Here is a 19813-nt window from a genome sequence, read left to right on the forward strand (position 1 = left end):
AAGGGCATGACAAGATTCTTGAAATGACCTTCGGATGTATTGAAGGCCGTTTTCCACTCATCTCCTTCCTTAATTCTGATCAGATTATAAGCTCCTCTTAAATCCAACTTGGAGAACACCTTGGCTCCGACAATTTGATCAAATAGATCAGAAATCAAAGGAAGGGGATACGGATCACGGACCGTAATGAGATTAAATTCCCGGAAATCTAAACACAGTCTAAGTGATCCGTCTTTCTTTTTTTACGAAAAAGAAGCCGGCGGCCACAGGGCACTTAGATGGCCTAATATGTCCCTTTGCCAAACTCTCTGCAATATACTTCCGCATAGCTTCTCTTTCGGGTTGGGAAAGGTTGTATAGTCGAGATTTTGGCAGTTTAGCTCCAGGGATGAGATTGACCGGACAATCATATTCTCGATGGGGAGGCAGCTCCTGAGCTCCACCCTCCGAGAATACGTACGCAAAATCAGAGAGAAACTGAGGTAGGACTGTAGTTTAGTTTGTAAAATATTTTATTGTACATATCATAAAGAATGTCATACTTTGAGGACATAAATGGCATCATATTGTGCTCCGCACAATGCAAGATAATGTTGACATCTACATATACAAATTTCAGTGAGTTTGTATAGCAAAAAGAAACAATTAACATTAACATAAGACAGAGAATAAAGTCATATTCATTGCATCGTATACCTTCTTATATTCCTAGGAGTTAATCGCTATATTCGGCTGAATATCTCTTAATGCGGAAGACAGTAACATATACATAGCAGGATTAGTCCAATCTAGGAAAAATCTCTTAATTTTTTCCAAACCCCCCAAACTCTATCGAACAGAGAAGTGTTATTAATCTCCCAGTGCGCTACACTTGGTCACAGCGAGCCATTCATTGAGGGATAGTAGGCACACTCCTTGACTTCCAATTTGAAGCTATGAGGAGTCTGGTCACTGCCAGGAAATGTTGTAGTAGGCGATTGGTATGTGTAGAGCCAGGGATGGACTGGGACAATAAAGTGGCCCTGGACTTCAGCCAGACCGGCCCACTTTATTTTTCCCAAACACACTCAAAAAAAAACATGTGAATGGCGCTGTTATGGAGGGGATCTGTGAATGGCACTTTTATGGAGGGGATCTGTGGATGGCACTGTTATGGAGGGGATCTGTGGATGGCACTGTTATGGAGGGGATCTGTGGATGGCACTGTTATGGAGGGGATCTGTGGATGGCACTGTTATGGAGAGGATCTGTGGATGGCACTGTTATGGAGGGGATCTGTGGATGGCACTGTTATGGGGGGATCTGTGGATGGCACTGTTATAGAGGGGGATCTGTGGATGACACATACCGTATATAGCATCTTATGCTATGTGTCATCCACAGATACCCCTCCATAACAGTGCCATAACAGTACTGGGGTATCGGCTTTACCCAGGGGCGTACCTAGAGCATTTGGCACCCGGGGCGAACCCTTTGTTTGGCACCCCCCCCCCCCCCCCCCCCCCCCCCAAGAAAGTTAAGAAAACATGCACAAACTTTTTTCAATGTTTTCAATAATATTTATAAATAAAAATAAAACCCCTTAATAAAATAAACCTCTGCACACACCCTTAACCCCCCTTAATAGACCCCTGAACCCTTCCTTAATAAAATAAAAACCTGCACCCCCAACACCCTAGTATAATAAACATTGGTGGCGCAGTGTGCCCCCCCAACATAATAAACATTGGTGGGCAGTGCGCCCCCCCTCCCTAGCATAATAAACATATAAACATTGGTGGTGCAGTGCGCCCCCCCCCCAACACCCCAGTATAATAAACATTGGTGGCGCAGTGTGCCCCCCCCCAACATAATAAACATTGGTGGGCAGTGCGCCCCCCCTCCCTAGCATAATAAACATTGGTGGTGCAGTGCCCCCCCCCCCCCAGTATAATAAACATTGGTGGCATAGTGCGCCCCCCCCCAACATAATAAACATTGGTGGGCAGTGCCAATGAGGGTTAAAAAAATAAATAAAAATTAACTCACCTCCTCCAATTGATCGCGTAGCAGCCGGTCTCATGTACTTTCTTCAGGACGCAGGACCTGTGGTGATGTCACTGAGCTCATCACATGATCCATCACCATGGTAATGGACCATGTGATAGAGGCTGGAGCTCAGTGACGTCACCACAGGTCCTGAAGAAATTACAAGGAGACCGGCAGCAGCTACGCGATCAATTGGAGGAGGTGAGTTAATTTTTTATTTTTTAACCCTCATTGCCACTGCCCACCAATGTTTATTATACTGGGGGGGGGGGGCGCACTCAATGTTTATTATACTGGGGGGGGGGGCACTCTGAAGATAACTGAGCTGTTAATACAAATACAGGAGGCGGGTGCTGGAATCACATAGCACCCGCCTCCTGTATTTGTATTAACAGCTCAGTAATCTTCATTGGTGGCGCAGTGGCCACAGCCCCTCCCCCGGCCCTGTCCCTCTTCTTATTGGCCGCGGCGGCAGCAGCACAGGGGGAGGGAGAGACCATCTGGAGCCCTGCCCCTATCACAGCGCCACGCCTGGGCCGGCCCACTCGCCACATTTTTATTTTTTATTTTTATTTTTTTATCCTCAATCGCGGCTGGCACCCCCCTTGTGAGTGGCACCCGGGGCGGGCCGCCCCCCCCGCCCGGCCGCCCCCCCCCCCCCCCCCCCCCCCCTTGGTACGCCACTGGCTTTACCCCCCTGATGGCGGCCCTGGCCGGCCCATAATTCGATCGGCCCACCGGGATTCTCCCGGTACTCCCGATGGCCAGTCCATCGCTGTGTAGAGCGACAATTTGATGGTCTTAGGCCAATCAGGCAATGTTGTGGTGAAAAAAGGAAGGTCTTATCCTGCAGTTTGGAAATTATATCACACACTCCCTTCCAGAAGGGTTCTATTAGGTAGGACTGTAGTTGACACCCCTGAGATAGAAGCACATAGACAGTTGTCCAAACAAAATTCACTCCAGCTACTGATTTGTCTTGTTTGCCAGTCAATTGTAGGGTTATGCTTTATCAACCACGGTAAAACCAGAACCATTGCAGCAGGCAAGCCCTTCATAACAAAACAAGAAATGGACTCAACATGTGAATCACCCACCCTTAACTGAATGTCATGAACGTTATGAGTAAGACTCTTTTGTGAGAGACGGGAGGAATCAATAGCAAACACTGGTATCTCTTTATCTAAAGTGCTAGTTCTAAAACCAAGATTTTGGAGGAACTGAAAATCAATAAGGTTTACCCCCGCACTGATGCCGAGAAGGCCTTTGATAGGGTGGATTGGGTGTACATGGAGAAAGCTTTGCTTAATTTTCAAATACCAAAAAGCTTCATAAAAGTTGTTATGACAAAGTACAGTAATCCCAGCGCCCGGGTCTTAGTTAATAACACATTAGCACCCTCTTTTAAAATAAGCAATGGAACAAAGCAGGGGTGCCCGTTGTCCCCACTTTTGTTCGTTCTTTCTCTGGAACCACTTCTTTAGGCCTTCCGGCTAGATACCAGTATTCAGAGAATACAGATACAGGGCGAAACATACACACAAGCAGCCTTTGCTGACGACCTGTTGCTAATCGTCTCTAATCCCACAGAATCTTTCCCTGCGATTCATGCATTGCTGGATCAGTATGGCACTTACTCTAATTTTAAAGTGAACCTTGCAAAATCGCAAGTCTTAAACATTACCATGGACCCTTTGACACAGATAAAGTTGGAGAGGTGCTCGCCATTTAAATGGGTAACGAGTAGCATCCCTTTCCTAGGTATACATCTCACTCCTAAACCTAAGGATCTATATAGAGAAAATTACAGAAATCTTCCTATCACTATCGATACCCTACTTAAGTCATGGGATGTTTCATATACATCCTGGTTCGGGCATAGAGCCCTAATTAAAACAGTCATTCTCCCAAAAGTATTATATTACTTACAAGTTCTCCCTATACCTCTTCCTAAGGTTTTCTTTACACAAGTAAAGAAAATAATCACTCGCTTTCTCTGGAACGGTTCTAGACCAAGGCTCTCACACTTCCAAATAATCAAACCAGTTAGGGAGGGAGGATTAGGAGTACCGGACTTTCTCCTGTATTATAGAGCTATCCAGGGCATGAGAGTTCTAGATTGGCTGCGCAGTACTCCGGGTAGACTGGATATATCCCTGGAACAAGCTATGTCCAAGGTACCCTTACGAGCACTGGTTCTGGCCAGGAATCATAAACTTGATGACACAGGAACGGTACGCGCGGCGGGCGGTGATCGGAACAGAGTGCCTGCTGGAATCATTCAGCAGGCACTCTGTGACAATGCCGAGGGGGGTCCTGTGACCTGCGGTTTGCTGCGTTTCCGGGTCATTCGGGTCTCCGGTGACCCGATAACCCGGAATAGGATGGTGATTGGTGGTGTGATGATACACCACCAATCACCATCCTTAGATCCTGAGAGGTGGCGGTGACATCACCTCTCAGGATCGCATACTATTGGCTGGACGGGCGGGCGGGGGTTAACTTCCCCCAGCTCTGCTCCCCTCCTCCACACTGCTTCCGTGGAGCCAGGAGAGAGGAGCCCATCCGTCCACCTCTGAGCCCAGCACCCCCACGTGAGCCACCATAGTGCCACCTGGCACTCAAAAGTTCGCAGGGACAGGTTTAGGGAAAGGTTAGATTAGGCAGGGAGACTGAGGGATAGTTTTAGGGAAAAAAAAGTTTTGGGGGGGGCTTCACCCTGATCGGTTGTCTGGGGTCTACAGCACACACAGCTGTGTGACCCTAGACCCCCCCAGGGGTGCTGCAGCTTGCCAACCTGACCCCCCCCCCCACACACACACACACACACACACATTTTTTTTGGGCGCAAGCACTCTTAGCATCCGGCCACTCTTAGCGCATCGCCCACCCCACCGCTGATCAGCTTCGGACCGCTGATCAGCGAGTTTGAATCGTTTGTTGTTTTTTTTCCAATTTTTGGGGCTTTCATTTTTTTTTCTGTTAAGTTTATAAGTGAACGTGAAGACCCGTCCCCCCCCCCCACACACACGCACACTAAATAAAGATTTCCACACACGCACACAGACACACGCACGCGCACACACACTTAAAATGGATTAAAATGGAAAATTTGCCAAAAAATTGAAATTCTGAAATTTCATCTCCATTGAATACCTTGAGGGGTGTAGTTTCCAAAAGGTGGTCACTTTTGTGGAGTTTCTACTCTAGGGGTGCATCAGGGGGGCTATAAATGGGACATGGTGTCAAAAAACCAGTCCAGCAAAATCTGCCTTCCAGAAACCATATGGTGTTCCTTTCCTTCTGCGCCCTGCCCTGTGCCCGTACAGTAGTTTACGACCACATATGGGGTGTTTCTATAAACTACAGAATCAGGGCAATAAATATTGAGTTTTGTACCTTTGCTTTGTTACTGCAAAAAATGGATTAAAATGGAAAATTTGCCAAGAAATTGAAATTCTGAAATTTCATCTCCATTTGCCAATAACTCTTGTGGAACACCTAAAGGGTTAACAAAATTTGTAAAATCAGTTTTGAATACCTTGAGGGGTGTAGTTTCTATTATGTAAGCCTCACAAAGTAACTTCAGACCTGAAGTGGTCCTTAAAAAGTGGGTTTTGGAAAATTTCTGAAAAATTTCAAGATTTGCTTCTAAACTTCTAAGCCTTGTAATGTCCCTAAAAAATAAAATGACATTCCCAAAATGATCCAAACATGAAGTAGACATATGGGGAATGTAAATTAATAACTATTTTTGGAGGTATTACTATGTATTATAGAAGTAGAGAAATTGAAACTTGGACATTTGCTAATTTTTAAACATTTTTGGTAAATTTGGTATTTTTTTATAAATAAAAGTTAATTATTTTGACTCCATTTTACCAGTGTCATGAAGTACAATATGTGACGAAAAAACTATCTCAGAATGGCCTAGATAAGTCAAAGCGTTTTAAAGTTATTCACACATAAAGTGACACTGGTCAGATTTGCAAGAAATTGCCTGGTCCTTATGGTGAAAATGAGCCCAGTCCTTAAGGGGTTAAGGCAGTTTCTAATGTTCAAACGTATAATACAGTTAAGACTTGGTACACATGGCTAGCCGACCGCTTACTCACAAACCCTCTAATTCCCCTGCTTCAGGTCAGGGACGTTTTATGGGACTCCACAGTAGAGTTTAGGTCCACCATTACTGAAGCTGGCAAAAGCAATAAAAACGCAATATGGGATGTAATAGGACATCACACTGGGACAGATGACTCTGGTATTGAGGATTTCTCATCTACAAATCTCTCTAGCATCCACCAGCTGCATCTTCTTCAAGCTTTGAAGAAAATACAGGTATCAGGGGACACTCTCTACACAGGTTTCGAACATATGGTAATTGAAAAGGGAAGCCTTTGAAGAAAATATCCAAAATATATTACTTCCCTCTCTCTAGAGATATATTTGAGAAACCACCTTTTATAACAAAGTGAGAGGAAGAACTAAATAATTCCTTTACAGAGGTTGAAGTTAAGTTGCTACTAACCCGCACCCCTAAAGTATCCAGATGTGTACGTCTCCAAGAGAATTATTATAAAATACTTACTAGATGGTATTACACCCCGGAGAAGCTACACAAGCTTTTTCCTACCATGTCGCCGCTGTGCTGGAGGTGCCTCCGGAGCACAGGTACTTTACTCCACATTTGGTGGTCATGTCCATGTATTGTTCCTTTCTGGACTGGTGTCTGTGAGACACTGACTAAGATTAGTCATAAGAAGGTATACCTGTACTTTTTGCTATGCCATTACAGTTTGTTCATTTAAGACGAAACATTTCTTTTAAAACAAAAGTTTACTGTTTTCACTATGCACCATGATGACAATCTTCTGTAAAACCATGTTGGACATAATAATGTGTTGTCTGATAGACATACACTCACCTAAAGAATTATTAGGAACACCATACTAATACGGTGTTGGACCCCCTTTTGCCTTCAGAACTGCCTTAATTCTACGTGGCATTGATTCAACAAGGTGCTGATAGCATTCTTTAGAAATGTTGGCCCATATTGATAGGATAGCATCTTGCAGTTGATGGAGATTTGAGGGATGCACATCCAGGGCATGAAGCTCCTGTTCCACCACATCCCAAAGATGCTCTATTGGGTTGAGATCTGGTGACTGTGGGGCCATTTTAGTACAGTGAACTCATTGTCATGTTCAAGAAACCAATTTGAAATGATTCGAGCTTTGTGACATGGTGCATTATCCTGCTGGAAGTAGCCATCAGAGGATGGATACATGTTCTCATTCTGTTTACGCCAAATTCGGACTCTACCATTTGAATGTCTCAACAGAAATCGAGACTCATCAGACCAGACAACATTTTTCCAATCTTCAACAGTCCAATTTTGGTGAGCTCGTGCAAATTGTAGCCTCTTTTTCCTATTTGTAGTGGAAATGAGTGGTACCCGGTGGGGTCTTCTGCTGTTGTAGCCCATCCGCCTCAAGGTTGTGCGTGTTGTGGCTTCACAAATGCTTTGCTGCATACCTCGGTTGTAACGAGGGGTTATTTCAGTCAACGTTGCTCTTCTATCAGCTTGAATCAGTCGGCCCATTCTCCTCTGACCTCTAACATCCACAAGGCATTTTTGCCCACAGGACTGCCGCATACTGGATGTTTTCCCCTTTTCACACCATTCTTTGTAAACCCTAGAAATGGTTGTGCGTGAAAATCCCAGTAACTGAGCAGATTGTGAAATACTCAGACCGGCCCGTCTGGCACCAACAACCATGCCACGCTCAAAATTGCTTAAAGGGAACCTGTCACCAGGATTTTGTGTATAGAGCTGAGGACATGGGTTGCTAGATCACCGCTAGCACATCTGCAATACCCAGTCCCCGTAGCTCTGTGTGCTTTTATTGTGTAAAAAAACCCGATTTGATACATATGCAAATTAGCATAAAAGAGTCATATCTTACTTATGTGACCAGAGAAGAGTCATATTTTCAAGCTCTGACTCATCTCCGGTTAATTTGCATATGTATCAAATCGGTTTTTTTACAGAATAAAAGCACAATATAAGTACCTGGCACTGTAGGACATGTTGAGGAGATGTCCTCGCGCTTTTTTGTTTCCTATGGGCTGCTCCGTTCTCCCACTGTGCCCCCCGTTCTGGTTTGCCGCCCTGTATGCTAATCCATACCATCGGTACAGGGAGGAGGAGACGGCCTTGTTTCACAGCCAGGGAGAAAAAAAGCTCACCTTCTCCCTGGCTGTGACACGGTCCGCAACGATCAGACAGCTCACAGCCAGAGAGAAGGAGACGTCCCCTAAGAAACTCGACCGTCTCCTCCCTGTACCGATGCTATTGATTAGCCAGAACGTGGGGCACAGCGGGGGAACGGAGCAGCCCATTGGAGAAAAAGCGCAAAGACATCTCAACATGTCCTACAGTGCCAGGTACTTATATTGTAATGTCAGGACCGGTGAAAGGTCCTCTTTAAAGGGTATTCTTATTTAGACATGCCATAAATGTCAGGATATGCCATAAATATCCAACAGGCACAGATCCCATCTCTGGGTCTGCTCCTATCTCAGGACTTATCTCGCAGCCTCAGTGAATGAGGTGGTGAACCTGCTTGTGTGGCTTTCTCCATTCATGTCTATGGAAGCTCCAAAAATGTCTGAACATACTCGGCTGTAGAGAGATCCGCGCATGAGCGGCCACCTCTCCATTCACTGTGAGAGGGAGCACCGGTCTCCAGAGGTGGGACCTGCACCTATCGAACATTTATGGCATAATCTGTGGTTATGCCATAAATGTCGGGATTGTACTGCAGGAAATGTATTACGGGGATCAGGGCCGGCCTTTGGGGTGTGCGGGCGCCATAGCAACAGGGGCGCTGGGCGGCCGACAGCTCGCAATGTAATATGCGGCAGGCGAGGCGGCACTTGTGTTCTCCCTCGGGGCGCCCCCTCCATCTCCCCCTCCCCTGTCTGACCTGATTCCTCCTCTCTGTGTCTGACCTGCCTGCTGCCCCCGCCGCTGCCAATAAGAAGAGAGACGGGAGGAGGAAGGGAGGGGCTGTGGCCACTGCGCCACCAATGAAGATAACTGACCTGTAATACAAATACAGGAGGCGGGTGCCGGAATCAAATAGCCGGCACCCGACCTTTGTGACAGGGAGCTGCGATCAGCTGCAGTTGAGTTAACCCTTCAGGTGCGGTACCTGAGGGGTTAACTGCCGCTGATCGCAGCTCCCTGTCACAGAGGTCGGGTGCCGGCTATTTGATTCCGGCACCCGCCTCCTGTATTTGTATAACTTTATAAGAAACGTTGGTGGCACAGTGCGCCCCCCTCCCCACCCCAACACCCCAGTATAAGAAACATTGGTGGCGCAGTGGGAAGTGCCAATGAGGGTTAAAAAATAATAGAAAAAATTAACTCACCTCCTCCAGTTGATCGCGTAGGCTGCCAGTCTCCTGTTCTTTCTTCAGGACCTGTGGTGACGTCACTGAGCTCATCACATGGTCCATTACCATGGTGATGGATCATGTGATGTATCATGTGATGAGAACAGTGATGTCACCACAGGTCCTTTGACAGGTCATGAAGAAAGAACAGGAGACGATCAATTGGAGGAGGTGAGTTAATTATGCCAGCAGAATGCTTACGAAATGCCAGCAGAATGCTTGGATGTATAGGGAGAGGTATAAGCAGTAGAAAGAGTGAAGTGCTTATGCCGCTGTACAGAACACTGGTGAGACCTCACTTGGAGTATTGTGCGCAGTACTGGAGGCCATATCTCCAGAAGGATATAGATACTCTAGAGAGAGTTCAGAGAAGAGCTACTAAACTAGTACATGGATTGCAGGATAAAACTTACCAGGAAAGGTTAAAGGACCTTAATATGTATAGCTTGGAAGAAAGAAGAGACAGAGGGGATATGATAGAAACTTTTAAATACATAAAGGGAATCAACTCGGTAAAGGAAGAGAGCATATTTAAAAGAAGAAAAACTACCACAAGAGGACACAGTTTTAAATTAGAGGGGCAAAGGTTTAAAAGTAATATAAGGAAGTATTACTTTACTGAGAGAGTAGTGGATGCATGGAATAGCCTTCCTGCAGAAGTGGTAGCTGCAAATACAGTGAAGGGGTTTAAGCATGCATGGGATAGGCATAAGGCCATCCTTCATATAAGATAGGGCCGGGGGCTATCCATAGTATTCAGTATATTGGGCAGACTAGATGGGCCAAATGGTTCTTATCTGCCGACACATTCTATGTTTCTATGTTTCTAATTATTTTTTTATTTTTTAACCCTCATTGGCACTGCCCACTGCACCACCAATGTTTATTATATTGAGGGGGGGACGCACTGCACCACCAATGTTTATTATATTGAGGGGGGGCGCACTGCACCACCAATGTTTATTATACTGGGGTGTTGGGGGGGCGCACTGCACCACCAATGTTTATTATACTGGGGTGTTGGGGGGGCGCACTGCGCCACCAATGTTTATTATATTGGGGGGGCGCACTGCGCCACCAATGTTTATTATATTGGGGGGGGCGCACTGCGCCACCAATGTTTATTATACTGGGGTGTTGGGGGGGCGCACTGCACCACCAATGTTTATTATATTGGGGGGGCGCACTGCGCCACCAATGTTTATTATATTGGGGGGGCGCACTGCACCACCAATGTTTATTATATTGGGGGGGCGCACTGCGCCACCAATGTTTGTTATATTGGGGGGGCCCACTGCGCCACCAATGTTTATTATACTGGGGTATTGGGGGGGGGCGCACTATGGGCCAGTGCACAGGTGCGGTGATCGGATGGATGTTCTCAGCTAGACACCGGCCGACACTGCGCATGCGCTGGGAGCCTCACCAGTGGTTAGGGTAGGGAAAAAGCACTGGCCCGTACGTAATTTTTCCCTTCCCTAACCGCTGGTGAGGCAGCGCAGTGTCCAGCTGAGAACATCCATCCGATCACTGCGCCTGCGCACTGGCCCATAGTTTTTCCCTACCCTAACCACCGGCGAGGCTCCCGGCGCATGCGCACTCTGCTGTGAAATTTCCCTAACCTGTCGTTGTGCGCCTGCGCGGCGCTGCACACCTCCTCACGTCATGTCCGGTGCGACCGGAAGTGACGAAGGTAGGGAAATCTCACGAAGTAGGGAAGTATAACATTACACCGGCCTTTGGGGTGTGCAGGCTGGTAACTACTTGGTTGGATAGTCAGCCAGCCTATGCCATGATGCCAGCAACAAGCAGTGTTTTTTTTTTTTTTTTTGGGGGGGGGGGGGGGGCACCACAAGGTTAGCTCGCACAGGGCGCCTGAACACCTAAGGCCGGCCCTGACGGGGATGTCTATGGGTGATCACCAATGTTTTTGAAGTATTGCTGGAGGTGACCTTAGTGAAACTAAACCACCATACGTAACCCGATCTACCCTCCTTATGTCACATACAACCTCTGCAGGGGACAATAAGCAGAGAAACACATAAGACTTTAATCCTCCGGCTGCGCACAGTACTCTTCTCTTTGTATTGTGCTGGTTCTGCAGTCTAAATACAAATGTGTCGGTCAAGTAATTGGGGAATTGCTTCATCTTTGGCTCGGAGCCTTGTCGTCTCATGCTGAGCCAGTATCTGGCATGATCTTGCTCCCCTTTATAATGCGCCAGCCATCAGTAAACATGAAGTCATGGGCATGCTCTTTGAAGTCCCAACCCTCGCTAAAAGCATTTCAGAGAAGACTGTTCCATACTCAGTAACACGTAAAAAGCAAAATTGAGGGACAGTGGCGTAGCTAGAAATGACTGGGCCCCACAGCAAATTTTTCCATCCCACATAAATTTTTTCACAACCCCTTCCTTTCATGCCGCCCCCATTCCTGTGGCTAGTAAAGATCGCTCTCTCAGACCAGGCGCGGCAGCTGTTCCATCAGTTTTATACACTGTCTATACCAGGCATGCTCAACCTGCGGCCCTCCAGCTGTTGTAAAACTACAACTCCCACAATGTCCTGCTGTAGGCTGATAGCTGTAGGCTGTTCGGGCATGCTGGAAGTTGTAGTTTTGCAACAGCTGGAGGGCCGCAGGTTGAGCATGCCTGGTCTATACTGTCACTGTATATAATTTCATTGTGTAATACTGTTGAGGGGGCCCTGACAAAATCCTTTAGTCCTCCTCCTCCTGGATGGGCCCATTCTAGGTCAGGGCCCCAACGCTGCAACTTCCCCTGCTTTCCCTATAGCTACGGCCCTGTTGAGGGCATTTAAAGGGGTTTTCCTCTGGATAGGTCATCAATATCAGATTGGCGGGGGTCAGCACCTCCGATCAGCTGTTTAAAGAGGCCACAGCACTCCAGTGAGGGCCACAGCCTATCGGCTGTGCTTGGTACTGAAGCTCAGCCCCTTTCTTTTGATTGTGACTGAGCTGCGTCTAGGCCATGTGACTGATGGATCACAGGCTGAGCGGGACGGTGGGTTGCCAGAAGTCGGACTTCTGCCAATCTGATGTTGATGATGCAGTGTCCTAGAAGCCCACTGCAAAAGGGGTTTTGTGCACTGTACTTTAAACACTGTTCTTCCGAAAGGTTGCGTTTGGGGAGTACCAGGTGAAAAATTAAGTTGCTAGGTGTGTCTGGCTCCACCCTACGTCTTCCAGAAGCTGCTAACAGTCAGTCTGTAGTAGAAAGCCAGAGAGTGAGCTGTGTGAGAGGGACACAGCAGTATTGTCCAAGGAACGACGCTTGCCCTGGGAGACAAGAGCACCTAACAAAGTGAACCAGCCTCTGAGAGGAAAGAAGAGCATATATTTCAGACTGCACAGCGGCCATTACAAAGGAAAGTACAGAGATATGCAAGCCAGTGAAAGGTAACATATATACTGTGCTGCCCATAATTATTCATACCCCTGGCAAATTTTGACTTAAAGTTACTTTTATTCAACCAGCAAGTCATTTTTTGACGGGAAATGACATAGGTGTCTCCCAAAAGATAATAAGACGATGTACAAGAGGCATTATTGTGGCAAAAAAAACATATCTGAGCTTTTATTTACATTTGAGCGAAAAGTGTCCAGTCCAAAATTATTCATACCCTTCTCAATAATCAATAGAAAAGCCTTTATTGGCTATTACAGCAATCAAATGCTTCCTATAATTGCAGACCACCTTTTTGAATGTCTCCACAGGTATTTTTGCCCATTCATCTTTAGCAATGAGCTCCAAATCTTTCAGGTTGGAGGGTCTTCTTGCCATCACCCTGATATTTAGCTCCCTCCACAGATTCTCAATTGGATTCAAGTCTGGACTCTGGCTAGGCCTCTCCAAAACATTAATGTTGTTGTCCGCTAACCATTTCTTCACCACTTTTGCTGTGTGTTTTGGGTCATTGTCGTGCTGAAATGTCCACTGGTGCCCAAGGCCAAGTTTCTCTGCAGACTGCCTGATGTTGTGGTTGAGAATCCTCCTGTATTGCTCTTTTTTCATGGTGCCGTTTACTGTGATTAGGTTCCCTGGTCCATTGGCTGAAAAACACCCCCAAAGCATTAGGTTCCCACCACCATGTTTGACAGTGGGGATGGCGTTCTTTGGGTTGAAGGCTTCTAATTTTTTTACGCCAAATGAAGAAAACATCATTTTGACCAAACAATTTAATTTTTGTTTCATCTGACCATAACACAGAAGACCAGAAGTCTTCTTCTTTGTTTTCTCTGTCCAGATGAGCCTTTGCAAAGGTCAAAAAATGACTTGCTGGTTGAATAAAAGTAACTTTAAGTAAAAATTTGCCAGGGGTATGAATAATTATTGGCAGCACTGTATATGTGTGTGTGTTTTGGACTTCACTGAATGTGATCAGAGAAGGAAGTCTCAGACACCCTCCAACACTTAAAGGGAACCTGTCATGTGGATATTTGATTATAATCTAACTAATTATATACAATCATTAACTACTAAAAAGTACCTTAGATGTATTCACTCACTGGTGTGACAGATGGTTACCTCATAATATACACACAAAGATGCCACATGCCGCATGCTAATGAGCTGATTTGAGTCCAGCGTGATGTCAGTGAGTCCAGTGTTTTTTTAATTCAGAGCTATAGCCACTCCCCTGCCCACCTGCTGCTGATTCATATGGAAAATAACTGTCAATCAGCAGCAAGTAGGCGGGGAGAGTCAGGAGCTCATGAATATTCAGGACTCATCATTATCAGCTGGAGCTTTTCAATACAAGATGTTGGCAGATTGACTGGGTCAATTAAAGAAAGTGACCCAGCATTTTACTAAGAGAATCAGTCACTTATTTATGTTGCCCTTAGTTAGGACACCTGGTGACAGGTTCCCTTTAAAGAATTACTCCTACAAAAAGTTTTATTCTTTGACCTGTAGGTACATGTAATAATCTGTAGTGAAAGTAATCTTCTTACCAGTTTCTGTATTTGTGAGTTATCCCCTCCCATCTGTGTCATCTTACTTGACCACGTGTTTATAATTTTAAAGGCTGTGTTTTAAAGGGGACAGTTCTCAGTGTTTTCATTTATCACTTCTATATTGTTCAGTGATCTGTGATATCATAGTCAGCTGAAAATCAGAATGTAGGGAGCATCACAGCAGTGCAGAGTATTTTAGAAGGGTTGGTGCTGACACTATGGTAGTAAAAACGGCACTGCAGTGTTATGTAGTCTGTCCATCCGATCTCTGTCTAACTAGAGCCAGAAAGGATGATTTTATAGTCAAGTTGTTTAGAACACTTTTTTAGCCTTTTAGATGATAGGAATGATGACAGCAGCTGGAGAGGAGTGTGCTGATCTTGGGGAAAGCAGTGACTTGTTCACGCATGTACTGTGTGCTAGGGAAGACAGAGCTGAATGTGACAGGAGCAGAGTCTGAAATAGGCGAGGATATAAAGTGTTGCAGCCTTTCCTTAATGGACATGATGACAGCAGCAGGAGAGGATTGTGTTGACTTTGTGGGAGGTAGTGACCTGTTACTGAGTTATGAACTTTCTTACATATTTCATGTTTTAGTAGATCACCATTTTCAAGATCTCTGCTTTATGTCAGGGAATCAAAACAGTCTTTGCATCTGCATCCACTGATTTTTTTATTTTATCTGCAATTACTCTTTGTCTAATAAGCCCTGCAGCTCCGTAGGTCTATGTTCATACCAAGTATATAGTATCTCACAAAAGTGAGTACACCCCTCAAATCTTTGTAAATATTTTATTCTATCTTTTCATGGGATAACACAGAATATCTGACACTTTGATACAATGTACAGTAGTCAGTGTACAGCTTGTATAGCAGTGTAAATTTGCTGTGTCCTCAAAATAACTCAACACACAGCCATTAATGTCTAAGTTAGTTCGCTAGAGCTTAACAGGTTGCCACTGGAATCCTCTTCCACCACTCCATGACGACATCACGGAGCTGGTGGATGTTAGAGACCTTGTGCTCCTCCACCTTTTGTTTGAGAATGCCCCACAGATGCTCAATAGGGTTCAGGTCTGGAGACATGCTTGGCCAGTCCGGCACCTTTATCCTCAGTTTCTTTAGCAGAGGCAGTGGTCGTCTTGGAGGTGTTTGGGATCATTATCATGTTGGAATACTGCCCTGCAGCCCAGTTTCAGAGGGAGGGGATCACGCTCTGCTTCAGTATGTCACAGTACATGTTGGCATTCATAGTTCCCTCAATGAACTGTAGCTTCCCGCAGCCACAGGATAGGATTCAAATACAGTACAGCAGACAAGGAGGCTGAAGCAGATACCAGCTTTATTAAAGGACAAAATATAACGGACGGATTAACAGTATTGTGCCGATGCACCAGAGGCGCAATCGACAAATGACAGGATCAGTGTTAACAGGTTTACATAAATTTATAGGAAGGATAACTGAACTTTGCATCCACAAAAATGTGCTTCAAACCGCAAACACATAAAAATGCAGGCTACTCTCCTCTAATATTTTCCTGTCTGCCCCTGCTCACCAGGGCACGTTTATACAACGCACTGACTGTTCCCTGCTCTATGCCCTACCACAGATTCGCACCGGTGCACACTCACAGTTCTGCAGGTAGCTGCTTGTCTTGGTCTGGTACGTGAAGGCAGGTGCAGTCTGGCTCCTTATCCGGTCGCTTGCTTGTCCCAGCGAGGTCTTTTCCTCTCTCTCTGTCTGAACTGGTTCAGCTCTGACAGGAGTAACCCGTCCTGTACTGGTCTCTGAATTGCACGATCTACTACACTCGGACATACTTCACAGTCTCTGTTGATCTATCCCACAGCAGCCAGGAAAAATCACTTTATAGTCCCTGTAGCTCTGTCCCACAACAGCAGACTCTCTCTGTACACCTCAGCAAGGACGCAGCCTCCAGCTCTCTCTGCGGCCTGGGAACTTGAACTCCTCCTACATCCTCTGGAACAACAACTTAATTTCTTTCTTTCTTTCTTAAAGACACAGTGGCCTCTTGTGGCCGGAAGAAGGCATACCAGTCTGTGTGAAATATTATCACTGGAGATGCACATTCTAGGAGCTGACCCCTTACACATAACTTACATAATAACATAGTATATAAGGCTGAAAAAGACATCTGTCCATCCAGTTCAGCCTGTTATCCTGCAAGTTGAACCCCTGTGAGGTAGAAACCAATTTTCTGCATTTTAGGGAAAATTCCTTCCCGACTCCAATCAGGCATCAGAATAACTCCCTGGATCAACGACCCCTCTCTAGTAGCTATAGCCTGTAATATTATTACACTCCAGAAATACATCCAGGCCCCTCTTGAATTCCTTTATTGTACTCACCATCACCACCTCCTCAGGCAGAGAGTTCCATAGTCTCACTGCTCTTACCGTAAAGAATCCTCTTTGTGTAGAAACTTTCTTTCCTCCAGGCACAGAGGATGTCACCTCGTCACAGTCACAGTCCTGTTGATAATTAATCCTATAATCTTATTGGCCTCAGTTATCAATATCAGATCAGATAGGGGGCGGGTTTCTCACACCCTGGACACCTGCTGATCAGCTGTCCCGGAGCAGCTCCGGCACAGCTCCAGTGTAGTGGACAGAGCTGGTTACTGCAGTGCCGTACCCACCCCAGCACCAGATCCACTCCCAAACAGCCGATCGGGGTGTTGGATTCCCACCAATCTGATATTGATTACCTGTCCTAGGGACAGGTCAGCAATTGTTAGATCCCGGAGAAACCCCTCAAAAAGGTACTTTGAAAGAATAACATATTTCAAATGTAATGTTAGGAAAAAACTAATAATCACATACATTTCTGAAAAAAACCCTGATATCCTATTAAAGATATTGAGGATTAAATTAAGGGAGCACAAAACATCCTTCAGCAGTGAACTTAGTGGACTGTAAGTGGAGGTTCTCCAGAATGTATGATGCCTCCTTGATACAATCTCAGCAGTGCCTCGTTAAGACACAACACTGCTGGCGAGTCCCCCTTACAGGTTAGGTGACCTCAGCACCAGCCATAGTCCCTTCCTGATTCGGCTGTGCCATCAGACCTTCCAGCTCAGCTTTAGCATCCGCCCAACTTGCTTTTGGTTGGAAAGTCTGTCCCTTGAAGGAACTGTCCCACCATTTTATGTCATTCTCATTTTATAGATTAAAAAAAATGAAGCTTCAGTGAAGGTCGAGGGAATAGTTATAATATTTTCTTACATGGTAGGGCGCCACCACAATGTTTACCAATGTGTATGTCCATCTACTGAGCTGAGTGCTTCTGGTCACACATGCTCAGTTGCTCTTCTTAGAGCCAGTTCTCTGCATAGTGATTGTGTAAATGTCACAGCTCTTCACTGGAACGGAAACTGAAAATATGTGTTTTTTTTCTAATTTATAACGTGAATAGGACATGTAATGGTGACAACCCCTTTAAATAGTTTTGGCACAGGTTCGATGGGCGCACTTGCATGATCTGGTTTGGGTCAATCACCGTGGAGCTCTTTATCAGTTCATAGGTTTGACCTGTATGTCAGAACAGAGCCGAAGTTGGACATAATGAGGGTGGGTTTTCATTCCCTGCCAGCAAGCATTGAGTATATTAGAAAGTTTTCAGAACTTTTCCTTACACAGTGTTCCAGTTCCATAACCAGAAATCCCACAACTTTCATAATAATGATCCTGAGTTCATTGCATCCCAGTAACCGGCAGATCTGCAGCAACCCCACCGCGGTCCTGGCCACCCCAGTGGAAAATCATATAGTCGCTTAACATTCAGCAATGTTTTATTTGGACAACAACAGAGACATCCAAGATCTGGATCAGAAAGGAGCGTCCATGTGCATCATGGAAGTATCTTCAAGCTATAAATCTGGACTGATCCAGACAAGCCTTGCAAACAAATCCACAGCCATGTAAATGGAGAGTTCCTGGTTCCTTTAACATGTTGTTTATGATAGCTTACGCTGCTTATCTACTCCACTGGAAGTTGGAGGGTTGATTTGCTCCTCCAAGTCCACCATGAAATGAAGGCGATGACTTGAACTCCTTGTGACCCCTCCAGCTGGACCTCATCCACAAAGTGCTTGAATAAGAATCTCTGTAGCACCGCTAATAAGTACTGTGAAATGTTAAGCCGCGTTTTTAATCTCCCATTGAACTTCTATTTCAGAAATGTTCTCAAGACAGATTTCATGTCACTTTCCAAAACTTTTCAGTTTCATTGGATCCTAAAAATGTGATGGTTAAAAAAAAAAAAACTCTGAGGACACAAACCTTTCCGGTCAATACTGCTGTGTGTTAGGCTACTTTCACACTAGCGGCACAGACCTCGGGCAGGCTGTTCCGTCGGGTGAACAGCCTGCCGGATCCGTCCTGCCGCTAGTGACCATGTGCCCCCGGACTGCCGCTCCGTCCACATTGACTATAATAGGGGCGGAGTTTCGGCGGAGGCACGGCGAGAGGCTGCCGGAATAAAACGACAACATGTCCGACATTTATTCCGGCAGCCTCTCGCCGTGCGCTGCCGTGCCGCCGGAACTCCGCACCCCCACCATTATAGTCGCTGGGGACGGAGCGGCAGTCCGGGGGCACACGGTTACTAGAGGCAGGACGGATCCGGCAGGCTGTTCACCCAACGGGACAGCCTTCCGGAGGTCCGTGCCGCTAGTGTGAAAGTAGCCTTAGCAATTACATTTTATTGTTGAGATAGATCTAGATCTAAGAGATCTGAAAGAGGAAAATGCTGGAAGTGTTGTCATGGGGACACAAGAATGCAGAAGCAGCAGATATTGAACCTTTCATAATACAATAAAAAAAAAACAGAAAGAGAACAAATTATCTAATATCTGTTACGCTGGCAGCCTGTGTCTGCCACTCCACTCGCTAGTTGTCTGTCTGTTCGGTGTGTATGTGTGAACAGGAGGTTAGTTCAGTGTATCTCACCTCAGGTTCAGCAGGCCCCCTTTCTTTTCCTGCTTTGTGTGTTGCTGTCCAGATGATCACTAACTAGCTCATTTTAAATACCTGCTTGTCTCTCTCACTCTTTGCCTGATCAATACAGGTCTTGCTAGGTTCTGCTAGTCTGTTTTACGTTGCTATCTGAGCTATAATCCATTTACCTGTCAGTATTATGATAGTTGCCTTCCTGGTCTTTGATGTGAGCCTGTTCCTGACTAGGAGTTACACTGATTGCTTTGATACTCCGCTCTGGTGTCCCTGATCCCCTGGGGTCAGCAGCCTACCACTCCTGGGTGGTTGGCACAGTGGATCCACATCCACAGATCGATCTATCGATCTACACTGACGAGCAAAAGGGTAA

This window comes from Bufo bufo, chromosome 3, assembly GCF_905171765.1.
Source record: "Bufo bufo chromosome 3, aBufBuf1.1, whole genome shotgun sequence".
NCBI classification, from domain to species: Eukaryota; Metazoa; Chordata; class Amphibia; order Anura; family Bufonidae; genus Bufo; species Bufo bufo.